The 15,341-nt window shown below is 38.2% G+C and overlaps 1 long non-coding RNA gene across 1 annotated transcript; it reads right to left on the bottom strand.

The window, feature by feature from the left end:
* Nucleotides 1–1,832: 1,832 nt before the first annotated feature.
* Nucleotides 1,833–2,711, bottom strand: LOC139904043 (uncharacterized). The gene is made up of 3 exons (XR_011778635.1): nt 2,504–2,711; nt 2,191–2,277; nt 1,833–1,907 (listed from the first exon to the last, which is right to left on the bottom strand). It is a non-coding gene; the product is annotated as an uncharacterized lncRNA (long non-coding RNA).
* Between the last annotated feature and the right edge of the window lie 12,630 nt (nt 2,712–15,341).

Raw genomic sequence — 15,341 nt, forward strand, 5'->3', positions numbered from 1 at the left:
AAAATTAGATAAAACCCTAAAAGTTATAGAACTCCACGAAATCATACGAATAAGACTAATAAAGGAGAAACAATTTACCTTTGATTTGGTGAACCCTAATTGTATTTGGATGAATGCTTTGAAGGATTTGAGATAAAACCTTAAATGTTATAGAACTCAACTAAATCAAACGAATAGGACTAATAAAAGAGAATCGATTTACCTTTGATTTGGTGAACCCTAATTGTATTTGAATGGAAATGGTTTGTGTAGTGAGTTGTTCGATTCTGTATCATCGTGTATGCAATAAATTGAATATAGATGATAAGCATAAATCAAAAAGAAAGAAAGAAACAAACAAACAAACAAACGAACGAACCCTAAATTGCATCTAATCCTAATTGCATTTATAATAGCTTTTGTGAACGGTTTTTTTTTTCTCCATGATAACTGCAATAGTGGGTGAAGCAGCTATTCAATCAGTAGGTTATTAAAGGGCAATTGAAGTAATTAACCATGTTAACCACTGCTTAAAATTGCAAATGACGACAACTGATTTTGAAGGGCCAAGATTAATCTGAAATTTAATCATCTAACTAGTTTAATACCCGTGAATTCGCGAGATTAGATAGTAAACTTTTTTTTAATGTGACATACTTGATTATATTGAATGATGAATAAATTCACCTAACAAAGTCTGTTAAAAAGAGTTATTCAAATGTGATTCAACGATAAAGGAAATTTTTAGAGATTAAAAGAGTTTAAAGTACGCTAAACCATCTACGTTAAAATTAATAATGTCTTTTGAACAAAAAACTATTAGTCAGTAAAATTTGAATTTCGAATTAAGAAAAACAGGGTAAAAAAGTTAATAAAGTTCATTAATATCTACGAATTTCCCTTGTTGCAAGCTAAAATTACAAAGTTACACCAGTAATAGTACAACCCAGAAGCTAGTAAAAATGAGGATGACATAATCAACTCATTTAGTTTTTTTATAAACCAAGATATATAAACTAAATAAACTATTGAATCACATGTATAAATCACAACAACAACAACAACAACAACAACAACAACAACAACAACAACAACAAAATTAATCATAATAAAATACGAAAGAAGTAGGAAAGCTTGTCTAAATCTCAAGAGAGTAATAATCACACGTATAATAGTTATAAAATCACACATAGGACAATACTTTACTCATAACATAATGTATTGAAATAAAATCCAATTATTTCCCAAAGCAATTCATCCATACGATCATATGTAAGTTTCAATTTTTACATAAAGTTCTTAACAGTTTGAATCATCAAGAACCTTCAGGAATATAAATCTACAACAAAATCTGCTTGGTGCATAAACCATTATTAGATGAATGCCGAATCCACCCTTCTTGATGCATCTAATATATATATGCCTACTTCATATACAAAGAAAGCTATCAGCAAAATTCTAATACTTAATTATGATAATTAGTAGAAAAATTTTGATTGTACAATAACACATATTAATTATCCGAGTTGATTAACCAATGAGGCAGTAAGCAAGCTCATGTAAAAATAACAACATGACCAGCAGGCACTCAACATATTATTTGACATTGCTTTTTCAAAATAAAATAAAAATAGGATGTTACTAACGACAGTCCTTAGGGTTGTCGTTAACGCACTTTAAACAAATACATATTTTATTTATATTATTTTTCCATTTATTATTTTGTTAATCAAGTTATTATTACTAACATCAATTTAGACTCTACTAGTATGTTTTAGTCGAGTTAGGTATGGGGGTTTGAAATAGAGTAGACACAAAGAGTTGAAATGAGGCAACAAACAACCTGATACTTCTTTCAATCCTTTCCAAATGCAATGATCCGAAGCTTATTAAGACCTTTTTGAGTTCATTCCTTAATCCAAAGCAAACTGTACGAACTAATCCTCAGGAACTTAAACTTCAGGGATGCGTTTGTGTTTGTCAACAGATTAATCAGTCTATATCCTCAAAACAAAGTGGATAATGCCCAAAACAAAAGATTTTATCTAAAGTTGATATATCTTACATGTGTATGTTGTGGTCGAAGTGGTTTCTTTAAAATTTTTATATATGGAATCGAATGCGTTTTCTAATTAGTAAGTAGACTCGTATACACATGTAACACATATATAGTGTATAACTTGCATTAAAGAATGAATATAAAAAAAATACCATATGCCTTTAAATGTTTTGCACCAACACGTTCGACCCATATACTCACAAGCTGATACTTTATTAACATAACATGCCCTGCACAATCTGCGTAGAACAAAGTCACATATTAAGACATCAAGCATACAAGTTTTTAGTTCTTAATAGATTTTTTATTAACTATATCAAAAATCTGTAGCCACTCATCTGTCTAAACGTATAAATGAATTTGAAAACTTGGTTCAAAATTTAATTAAGAAATATTATTGGTTAAAAGAAGCTACTAATATAGATAATGAAAATCTTGTAGCGCTAATAATAGGAAGGATGGTACCTCACACACAAGAAGAACACAAGATTTGTCATCCACTATGTTTTTGTTCTCGATGCTATCAACATACTGCTTTCTACGCTTCATTTGTCTCAAACAGAAAGTTCATCACTTTTACCTGTAAAATACACCGAATTTAGTAGGATACAAATAATGATTTGCTACAACACTAACTTAGTATTTGATTATCAAGTAAACAAATGTTAAAACATACATTGTTTAAACAACTTGCAGTCAAGTTATCTACCGTTCATAAAATTAACGTTGGAGCAAGCCTACCAAGACCATATAGCTCTTCGCTTATGTCTTCATAAACAACTATTCTAGAAATGTCAATGACATAGGACCTATCTTTGGTTATTGGTAGACCTCTGCCAGCAAGAAGATCTAAATCCTTTTATTAAGTTATCTACCATTCACAAAAACTATTGTGTACCCACGACAATTAGATTAACTTTTGAAGTAAGAGATTGTATTGTATGAATAGAAAGTAAAAAAAAAGTCGAGAAATGGAAATTGTACTTACAGGGCTAATGCCACGGCATGACTGATTCATAAAGGAATCATGCACGACTGCATAAAGATGGATATTAAAGGAGATGTAATGGTTTCTATTTGATAGATAAAATACGGGTTGACGTTTAACGTCAAAAGGACTTGCTTTCTGGCTTTGACCTTGGTATTTTGTGGTTATAAATAACTGATAGGATTGGATGAACGGTGGTGCTATAGCTTTGAAGTAATAATATATAAATTTATTTTTTTTTTTTTTTGATAATGAGTTTGAATATATAAGTACATAAGACTTGTGCTTTGACAAATACAAATGGTTCAAAGAATACCTCATATACGACCGGCCATCTGATGTATGCTTCAGTACCCACTTAATGTTTCCATATGCAATAACATATAGAACTAACATGTCACTTAATCAATGTGGGCATTGGCGAGCTAAACACTTTCTACTCTGTTGAGTATCAAGCATGTATCCAATTATATGTGCAATGGTGAAAGTAGATAAACTGGATCAAAATCTAACAAATTGTCAAGGATCAGCAGGCTAATAAAAAAAAAGCTTAGGCTACATCAAACCTGATAGTCGGACCCCTAAAATTATCATTAGTGATTATCCTTAAGCAATTATTATATGTCAAAAAATGTTTATTACCTGATAGTCGTAAAGCAAAGTGGAGCCAGATTGTATGTTAAACCAAAGTGGAGCCAGATTGTAGTTTAAACCAAGGTGGATCCATATTATTAGTATAAAGATTAGTACCATCATATTAAAAAACAAATTTTAATGTAGGTTAAATTAAAGTGGATGATGGTTTTGACCAATTTCGACCAAAAAGAAAGAGAATAAAAATTCAATCGGTTTGGCACACTTGAGATAACCACAAAGCGAATTAACATTTTCACGAGTAAATGTGTCAAATAACATATATTGTGAAATGTGATTCTATTAAATTACTACCAGAGAGATCAATAATGGTTTCCACATTGTGGTTCTTGCACTACACAAAAAACAAATCTACAAGTACATCAAGTTGTCACCCTAAATCAAACTCTGCTTCTTCAAGCACCAGTTATCGAGATTGAAGCTGCAATCCTGTGACAAGATAAACTAAAACCAAGGCAGATCATTCAGTTGTAGAACTAAAAAATGTACATCTAAAATTCATTCGAAAACACGTGTCTTGAAACTTTCTCGAAAACGATGATCAAACCCATTAACACATTTATCATAACTTCTACAGTGTTTGGTTACTGAACTCGGCACCTATAATAAACGTAACAAATAGATCGATTTATATCATTGCATGAAAATCTAAGAATTTACAAAAAAAAAAAAAAAAAAAAAAAAAAAAGGTATGAGGGGGTTCAACCCTTTTATCGATTTTCTTCATCTGAAATACATACATCACGAATTCAAAACAAAATAAATCAACATTAATACCCTAAACTAAAAATAGATTGCAATATAAATTCAACTTACGTAAGTGAAGTGGAACTTCTTTTCCATCACGGCCGATTGAAATTGAAATCTAATCGATCTAATTGAATCGTTATAATTTATCTGCAAAATTAAAACTCAAAAAATCTAAGATCGACCATTAAAAAAACCATCTTACAACAACTGAAACAAAAACAAATACAGTAGATTGTAATGGCTGACATATCACAATTTCTGTTTCACATTTTTACCCAATAGTTGCTATGTCATGGAAAGATGATGACGACGACGATGATGTGATATTGAATTTATGGAGTCTAAAATCTAAATCAAACCGTCGCTTATTTCTCGCATCAGTTTTTTGTCGATATAAAACTGATTTGAGATTGAGATTTAAGACTAAAAGATATACGGTACGTTGTTTAGTGATATGGTGGGCAAAAAGGGAAATGTCTTTTAATCTTAGTAAGAAAGATACAATTCTTTCTTATGTTGGATAAATGACAACCATTGGATCTTGTCTAAAAATCTCATCTAATGGAGGAGATTAACTCCTGGAAGGTACCTTTTGAATATCTTAATTAATTAGGGCTTTGCTTTAGTTAAGATATATAGATATATAGATATAGATATAGATATAGATATAGATATATAGATATAGAATATAGATATAGATATAGATAGATATAGATATAGATATATATATATATATAGATAGATAGATAGACAGATAGATAGATAGATAGATGGCCGAGATTTTTTCTAATTAAATTTTTTATATCCAAATTGACATCAAAAGTGTTTTGTTATTATATATAAGAATGATTTCAGTAACTTATATGTTTCATTGATAACTATATTAACTATATTTATTTTATATATTTTAGGCAAATAATTAGTATTCATTATGAAAATTTTAATTATTTACGGTTGTGTATGATGGTTCATCAATCTGCTATCTTTACATGATTATTCTACACACTTTGACTACTACATATTACATGAAGTTTCTAGATATTGGACAGAGAGCAGATTGATGGAGTGGAAGGAAAAGTGATATATGAAAAAACAATATCTGAGATTGAGATTGGAACTCCATGAGAGAAAAGAGAAGAGGATGTGTGCGTTACCGTGTTTTGCAAAACTGAAAAAATAACTGGTCGGTGTTTTGGTGTTTTAGTTAATGTAACTGAATAGCGGTTATTGATGTGTAGAGATGAACGATTACAAACATAACCAAAGATTCCTGCATCGTCAAAATCCATCTAACTCAAAAAAGTCGATGAATCAAAACCCTAATTTCGAGCAGCGTTCACAATTCGCTCACTGGTTATACATTTCATGAACTTGTAACTCAGAAACAGAACATGAACGAAAAATTATGAGGAAACATATGAAATGCCTGGCAAAAATCATGAAGGAGAGAAAAAAGCAAAACTTATCGCGATATAGTAATCTTCCGGAACCGAATTCAGAATTCATGAACTAATGTATAAACCATCATCCCGTATCATCCAAATAAGTGATCGTTGCTATATTTATTCAGATCTGAAGGTTAATTGATTTGTTAGGGTAGGGTTTGTAAATTGAATCGATGATGACGAAGATGATGATGATGGGATATTGGACAGATAGCAGATTGATGAAGGAGTGGAAGGAAAAGTGATATATGAAAAAACAATATCTGAGATTGAGATTGAGATTGAGATTGGAAGTCCATCTATTGGAATACAATGGAATTTCAAGGTAAATACATAATTTAAGAACGGTTATACATAGTCAGTTTCATCTTTTGATCCAATTAAGAATCCCGCCTATGAACTTAAAAAAGTAGCAGTTACAATGAACTTTACCTCTACATTATGTATTTCAAATCAGTTAAAAACATTGTATAAATATATGAAATCATACTAGGCTTTCTTCATATTTAAAAAAAACTCACAACCCTTAACTCTTCATGATGGCCGCCGGTGATGGTTGAAGTTTGAGCACTTGCCCAGAAGACTCTCGGTTAAGGTTTGTGTTTTGTAGTTTTATGGTTTAATATGCTTTTCTTTATTTTTTTTTTTTTTTTTTTTTATTTTTTATTTTTGTCTATTTTGTTGGTATATGGCTGAATCTTAGTACAAGATTTTACAAAAGTTAAACCAAATAATAATATGAAGTTTATTGATTGATTGAATGCTTCAGATACTTTTCACGAGTTGAAGAGCAAAAGAGAAAAGAAAAAAGAGGTGCGCTGTCATTGGCAATACATGAAACTCGTACTTGATGCATTACATTATTTCTAATCTTATTTATATGTTATTAATGTTAATTAATGTGATCAGTTAATTTTTCGCTTTGTTTGTATTCAGCTGAAGGATACAACAGATTTTAGACCTCTTGGTAGTGTTTGTCATCGTGGTTTTTTCTCTCTACATATTATTCGATTTATTATGACTAAGACGGTGTGTGAAGGGAAAGTTACTGATTATTTCTATGTACACTATAATAAGTTTAAAGTTTCGTACTGCACTTGGAATTTTAATAATGATTTTTATTAAAATCTTGTTATAATTTTCATTTGTAATGATTTCAGAATAAATTTGGTATAATTAGCTTCGGGTCCTAAAGTGTGCATTCGAAGAGCATAGGATGTCATTGTGAGAAATGACAAGGTACTACACTTCTCAATATCTTGCATTATGTACACAATTTATCAGTTTAATGAATAGCTTCAACTTTACCAAATGTTAATAGTTACGCTATTACAACATTTTCAAGCACATATTTTTGTCTGCAGGTCGAGCTCATTCAGCTGGCTACAAAAATAACTTTTGATAGTCATCTTCACGTGATGTGTTTATTATGGCAGGTGATTGAGGATATTGTAAAATATCCTTTAGATAATCATGACCAGGTAAACTTTCAATTGAATTAATATTTTTATTGACATAGCTACAAGAAAATGTTATAGGTTAAGTGGCCAAATGGGTGGGTCTTGACAGTACATAACATGTAACAATGGATATGGTTTGTTTGACCCGAGAAACTTGTTTATTTTTATTGTTTAATGAAATTTAATTTATATATATTATTTATATATCGATAATTTATGATTACCTTTTCCTGTTTTGGTTTAACTGAATTTAGTTACCCATAATGATGATGTTGTGAATTTGATTTCAACAGTTATGATTTGGTGGTGCTGATAGTGAATGCACCCAGAGTTTCACCTCTTGGAAATAAATACTCCGTAGTATTTAAACGAAAAGAGGTACATGCATGTTATTGACTTGATATGTTCTTGAATTTTAGTTATGAGGAAATCGATACTTCTAAATTTCAATTCAAACGTATCGTATACTTGTTGGATTGTAAAAGACTAAAAGGGAAATGACTAATTTTCTTCTTCGTTAGTATTCCAGTTAGTCAAGGTGCCTAGCTTGAAGGTAATCTTATGTTTCTTATGTCATATTTATGACTCATGAATTTGGATAATATTGTTGAAGGTCATATCTTTGTTACTACCTATAAGCTATTTGGTTAGATTATACTCTGTAATATCTAGAATTGGGCAAGTAAGTTTGCTATTTGGAATATGTGAAAAGAAAACTTGCATGCGTGGATGTCTATTCAGTAATAATACTATTATTGTTTGTGATATTGAGCATGTTATTGTTATGCACATTAGCTACTTGATAAAATGCTAGAGCGATTAACCAACAAGTATTTTTGAAGATATTTGAAATGAAGTCAGCCGTGCCTTTAATTTTTCATTCGTAAATTGGATGAATGTGGCACTATTCTCATTGATTCGACAGGCTGCGAAGAACTTTTTGGGCCTCACATCACTGCTCACTTAAAAGTCAGACCTATTCATCTAATGCTATTTTTATGGTGACTGCTTTAGTTAACCATTTGTAAGGATGCATGCTTAATTGAATGCTCGTATAGGAATTTCATATATTGGTTTTAAAATTTATAACATTGATTACAGCTATCAATATGCTTTGTGCATGATAATAGCCCACGAAATATATATGCATTATTCGAGTGTGCACGGACATGTTCAAAGTTAATCGACGTACGTCAACTAAGATGTGGGTCCCAATACTTTAATCTGGTTGGAAGTAGTTGCTATAATACATATGCTGAAAAACACAAACTGTGCCAAAAAGTTGAAATACGCATGCGTTGCATTCTACTATTGGTGTTGTTCATATTCATTTTCATTAGATTAATAAAATTGGTTCTTTGATGCAGACTACATTAGGAGCTAAACAAAACCACACTCATCAGAATTAGAGCACATAAGGTAAACAGTTGACCAAAGTGTTATCTAATGTTTTTATGGACTTGTGTTTCTTTCTTGGTTAATAGGGTAGGTGAGATTTATAGAATGTAAGAAGAAGGGTATACATGTTCTCTATTTTGCCCCTTTGTTTTACCAAGTGCACGTTGTTCAAAAAAACTCACCAATTACAGTTTCACCAAAATAAAAAATATTCTTCATATCAATTCTCTCAAACGATTATTGGAGTGAAGGGATTTACAATCTTTGTTCATGACAACATAAGCAATGTTGTTATTGGATCCATCCTGCCACTATAGAATCAAACAATTAGGGTTCGTCAATATACACCAACAAATAGATTGTTGCGGATTCTAGATTGAATCAATCTGAACGAGGATTCTGTCGTCACAGTGGTAATCCATGGAATCGTTCTACTCCGTATTTCTTTTACGTTTTACTAACAAGTTATGTTGTTTTTAACATCACTAGGGTTGCGTAACTAATGGATTTAATGGAGTACGGACTGTATATCAGAACAATTTACAATGACTGATGCTAAGATTATAGTGGAATATAATAAAACTTTTGACATCTTTCACCGGCTAACATTGATCTTTTTACTTCTCCTCCAACAACTCTTGCAGTCTTTCATGTCGTTGACTTTTCTGTGACTTCTGAACAAGGAGTTGCAACAGAGACCAAGCTCCCAGAATCTAAGCCAATGCCAACTCAGTCAGTTGACCCGTTTGCATTGACAGCAATGAACAATTGTGATAATCTGATTGGTTTGGTCCATTTTCTTCGCATATGGATTCGGTAATTGCAGTTCAATCAGGTGAGTTTTGTTCTTTGGTTTGTCAAACCGTCCCTTAATAAGAACCATACTTCATTTTAACTTATATGTTGTAGTCTCTAAACGTATCAAAACGGGCGGTCGGATGGGCTCGATAATGGGTCAAAATGGAAACATTTTTATATGTGGATTGTGCATAAACATCTTTTACAACCTTTTAAAAACAGTTGGCATTCCATATATGAGTACAAAAATATAATCTTCGAATAATAAGAAGATTATTTGTTACTAATATAATTTAGGAGGAGCTACACATTTACATTATAATTGGGCAAGTTTTTGACACATTTTCATTTAATTTAATTTTGCTCTTTTACCGGAGTAAAACATTACACGAATTGATTCATATTTAGGTCTATGGTTTGACAAAAGCCACCACTGATATTCTTAACATGTGTTGGATTTAGTCAAGATCATTCCTTTGACACTTCTTTAATCTCGAATTTCTATGAAGGCAGGGTAGTAAGAAATTGTTGTTTTAAGCATTTACTTGTGGGTCTCCAAGCAAGTTAGTCATTTTATTCTTTTATTTTTGATATAAAAGAAATACGATTATACGTTTGTATTTGTATATGATTTAAAAAGAAATACGATTGTGATTGTGGTAAGGTTATTTTCTCATTTTAAAAGTGATGTGGATGATAAATCAAGAATAACACTAGAGAAGGAGAGCCATAGTAGATAGAGTGATATTTTTTAATAAATCAATAATACGGAGGTACGGCCTATATAAGATAGTGTTCGAGTAAGGTCGTAGATACAGTGATATTTTAATATTACTAATCTACTCGGGTAACACATAATGGAAGGATTCAGTGCTTATCTTGATTTTTTATATGTAACGACTGTGATGCTTATTTTTTGCATAATTGGTATATATATATATATATATATATATATATATATATATATATATATATATATATATATATATATATATATATATATATATATATATATACACACACACACACACGTAGGGGCAGGATCAATGGGGAAGTAATCAATCGGAGGGAAGCAAATTTTTTTTTTTTCGTTTTTTTTGAATTTTTTTTTTCCGGCATCAAGATCACACGAAAATATGAACATTTAGAAGAGACACTTCGTGATGAATGTTATTATTTAGGCGGGAAAACGATCGACAAAAATAACATTCAAGATAATATTGTTCGTGAAGAATATGAACGTTTTTTTTTTTCATGTTTTGTGAAGTAAAATTTAGCCCGATTTAGAGTTTAGGGTTTAGGGAATAAACCCAAAACACCAAACCCTAAACCCTAAACTCTAAACACTAAACTCTAAACCATTCGTGTTAAAAACTCAATCTAAATCCTAAATGTAAACCCTAAATCTAAACCCTAAACCCTAAATTTCTAAACCCTAATATCTAAACTCTAATATCTAAACCCCAATAGCTAAAACATCAAAATACGTTCGAAAAACACGATAATTGTTATATATTACTTCTTCGAGCATTTTCCCGCCAAAATAAAAACATTTATCACAAAGTGTCTCTACTAAATGTTCATATTTTCATCTCATCTATAATGTTCGTGAACAAAGTTTTTTCAAAAAACGAAAAAAAAAAAAATTGCTTCCCCCCACTTCCCCCGATTGGTTACTTACCTCTTGATCCTACCCTATATATATATATATATATATATATATATATATATATATATATATATATATATATATAGGGGCACGATCCGTAGTTAAGCTAAAAATGAGTACAAACTGGATAAGCAAATATAGACCACAAAATATCATAAAATTTCAATTTAGTTTAAAATGCATAAAAAAGTAAAAAGGTCATTTAATAACTATAATTAATAAAATTTAATTATACAAAAGTTAACATATTATCAACTACCTTCATCACCACCCACCACCACCCACCACCACCACCACCCTCCACCACCCACAACCACCACCAACCACCACCCACCACCTCCACCAACCACCACCACCCACCTCCACTAACCACCATCACCCACCACCAACCACCACCAACCACCATCAACCACACACCACCACCCACCACCACCACTACCCACCACCACCAACCACCACCACCAACCACCATCACCACCCACCACCAATCACCACCACCACCAACAACTACCACCATCAACCACCACCAACCACCACCACCACCACCCACCACCACCCACCACCACCAACCACCCCCATCAACCACCACCACCCACCAACCACCACCACCCACCCCCGCCAACCATCACTACCAACCACCACCCACCACCATCAACAACCACCACCTCCACCTCCACCACCCACCACCACCACCAAACACCACCACCACCAACCACCACCACCACCTACCACCATCAACCACCACCACCACCCACCACCACCAACCACCATTACCACCCACCACTAACCACCACCACCAACCACCACCCACCACCACCTCCACCACCACCAACCACCACCCACCACCACCAACCACCATCACTACCCACCACCACCACCAATCACCAACCACCACCAATCATCACCAGCACCCACCACCACCACCAATCACCAACACCCACCACCACCACCACCCACCTCCACCAACCACAACCACCACCACCCACCACCACCACCCACCACCACCACCAATCACCAACACCCACCACCACCACCCACCTCCACCAACCACCACCACCAACCACCAACCATCACCATCACCCACCACCACCCACCACCAACCGCCACCACCACCACCCACCACTACCAACCACCAACCACCACCCTCCACCACCAACCACCACCCACCACCACCACCAACCGCCAGCACCAACCGCCACCACTACCCACCACGACCACTAACCACCACCCACCACCATCAACCACCTCCACCACCAACCACCACCCACCGCCACCACCAACCACCACCCACCGCCACCACCTCCACCAACCACCACCAACCACCTCCACCACCCACCACTACCAATCACCACCAACCCCCACCACCACCCACCGCCACCAACTACCACCACCTACCACTACCCACCACAACCAACCATCACCACAACCAACCATCAACCACCACCAACACCCACCACCACCCACCGCCACCAACTACCACCACCCACCACCATCACACACCACCAACCACCACTACCACCCACCACCACCAATCACCACCACCTACCACCACGATCCACCACCAACCACCACCACCCACCACAACCAACCACCAACCACCACCAACCCCCACCACCACCACCATCCACCACCAACCCCTACCAACCACCACCAACCACCACCACCACCACCAACCACCACCACCAACCACCACCACCCACCACCATCTACCACCACCACCACCACCCACCACCACCCACCACCACCACCACTACTACCAACCACCACCAACCACTACCACTACTACCAACCACCATCAACCACCACCACCACTACCACCCATCACCTCCAACCACCACCACCATCACCAACCAGCACTATCAATCAACACCACCACCCACCACCACCACCCACCACCAATCACCACCACCACCACCAACTACCACCATCAACCACCACCATCACCAACCACCACCACCACCTACCACCACCCACCTCCACCCCCCACCACCACCACCACCCACCACCCACCACCAACCACCACCACCAACCATCACCACAACCAACCATCAACCACCACCAACCCCCACCGCCACCAACTACCACCACCCACCACCATCACCCACCACCACCCACCACAACCAACCACCAACCACCACCAACCCTCACCACCACCACCACCCACCACCACCACTACCCACCACCACCAACCACCACCACCAACCACCATCACCACCCACCACCAATCACCACCACCACCAACAACTACCACCATCAACCACCACCAACCACCACCAACCACCACCACCACCACCCACCACCACCCACCACCACCAACCACCCCCATCAACCACCACCACCCACCAACCACCACCACCCACCCCCACCAACCATCACTACCAACCACCACCCACCACCATCAACAACCACCACCTCCACCTCCACCACCCACCACCACCACCAAACACCACCACCACCAACCACCACCACCACCTACCACCATCAACCACCACCACCACCCACCACCACCAACCACCATTACCACCCACCACTAACCACCACCACCAACCACCACCCACCACCACCTCCACCACCACCAACCACCACCCACCACCACCAACCACCACCAATCACCAACCACCACCAATCATCACCAGCACCCACCACCACCACCAATCACCAACACCCACCACCACCACCACCCACCTCCACCAACCACAACCACCACCACCCACCACCACCACCCACCACCACCACCAATCACCAACACCCACCACCACCACCCACCACTACCAACCACCAACCACCACCCTCCACCACCAACCACCACCCACCACCACCACCAACCGCCAGCACCAACCGCCACCACTACCCACCACGACCACTAACCACCACCCACCACCATCAACCACCTCCACCACCAACCACCACCCACCGCCACCACCAACCACCACCCACCGCCACCACCTCCACCAACCACCACCAACCACCTCCACCACCCACCACTACCAATCACCACCAACCCCCACCACCACCCACCGCCACCAACTACCACCACCTACCACTACCCACCACAACCAACCATCACCACAACCAACCATCAACCACCACCAACACCCACCACCACCCACCGCCACCAACTACCACCACCCACCACCATCACACACCACCAACCACCACTACCACCCACCACCACCAATCACCACCACCTACCACCACGATCCACCACCAACCACCACCACCCACCACAACCAACCACCAACCACCACCAACCCCCACCACCACCACCATCCACCACCAACCCCTACCAACCACCACCAACCACCACCACCACCACCAACCACCACCACCAACCACCACCACCCACCACCATCTACCACCACCACCACCACCCACCACCACCACCACTACTACCAACCACCACCAACCACTACCACTACTACCAACCACCATCAACCACCACCACCACTACCACCCATCACCTCCAACCACCACCACCATCACCAACCAGCACTATCAATCAACACCACCACCCACCACCACCACCCACCACCAATCACCACCACCACCACCACCAACTACCACCATCAACCACCACCATCACCAACCACCACCACCACCTACCACCACCCACCTCCACCCCCCACCACCACCACCACCCACCACCAACCACCACCACCAACCATCACCACAACCAACCATCAACCACCACCAACCCCCACCGCCACCAACTACCACCACCCACCACCATCACCCACCACCACCCACCACAACCAACCACCAACCACCACCAACCCTCACCACCACCACCATCCACCACCAACCACCACCAACCACCACCACCCACCACCACCACCAACCAACACCACCACCACCACCCACCACCATCTACCACCACCACCACCACTACTCCCAACCACCACCAACCACCACCACTACCACCAACCACCATTAACCACCACCACCACCACTACCACCCATCACCTCCAACCACCATCACCAGCAACCACCACCATCACCAACCATCACTATCAATCAACACCACCACCCACCACCACCAACCATCACCAACCACCACCACCCACCACCAATCACCACCACCACCAACTACCACCATCAACCACCACCATCACCAACCACCACCTACCACCACCCACCACCC

This window comes from Rutidosis leptorrhynchoides, chromosome 4 (assembly GCF_046630445.1).
Source record: "Rutidosis leptorrhynchoides isolate AG116_Rl617_1_P2 chromosome 4, CSIRO_AGI_Rlap_v1, whole genome shotgun sequence".
Lineage (NCBI taxonomy): Eukaryota > Viridiplantae > Streptophyta > Magnoliopsida > Asterales > Asteraceae > Rutidosis > Rutidosis leptorrhynchoides.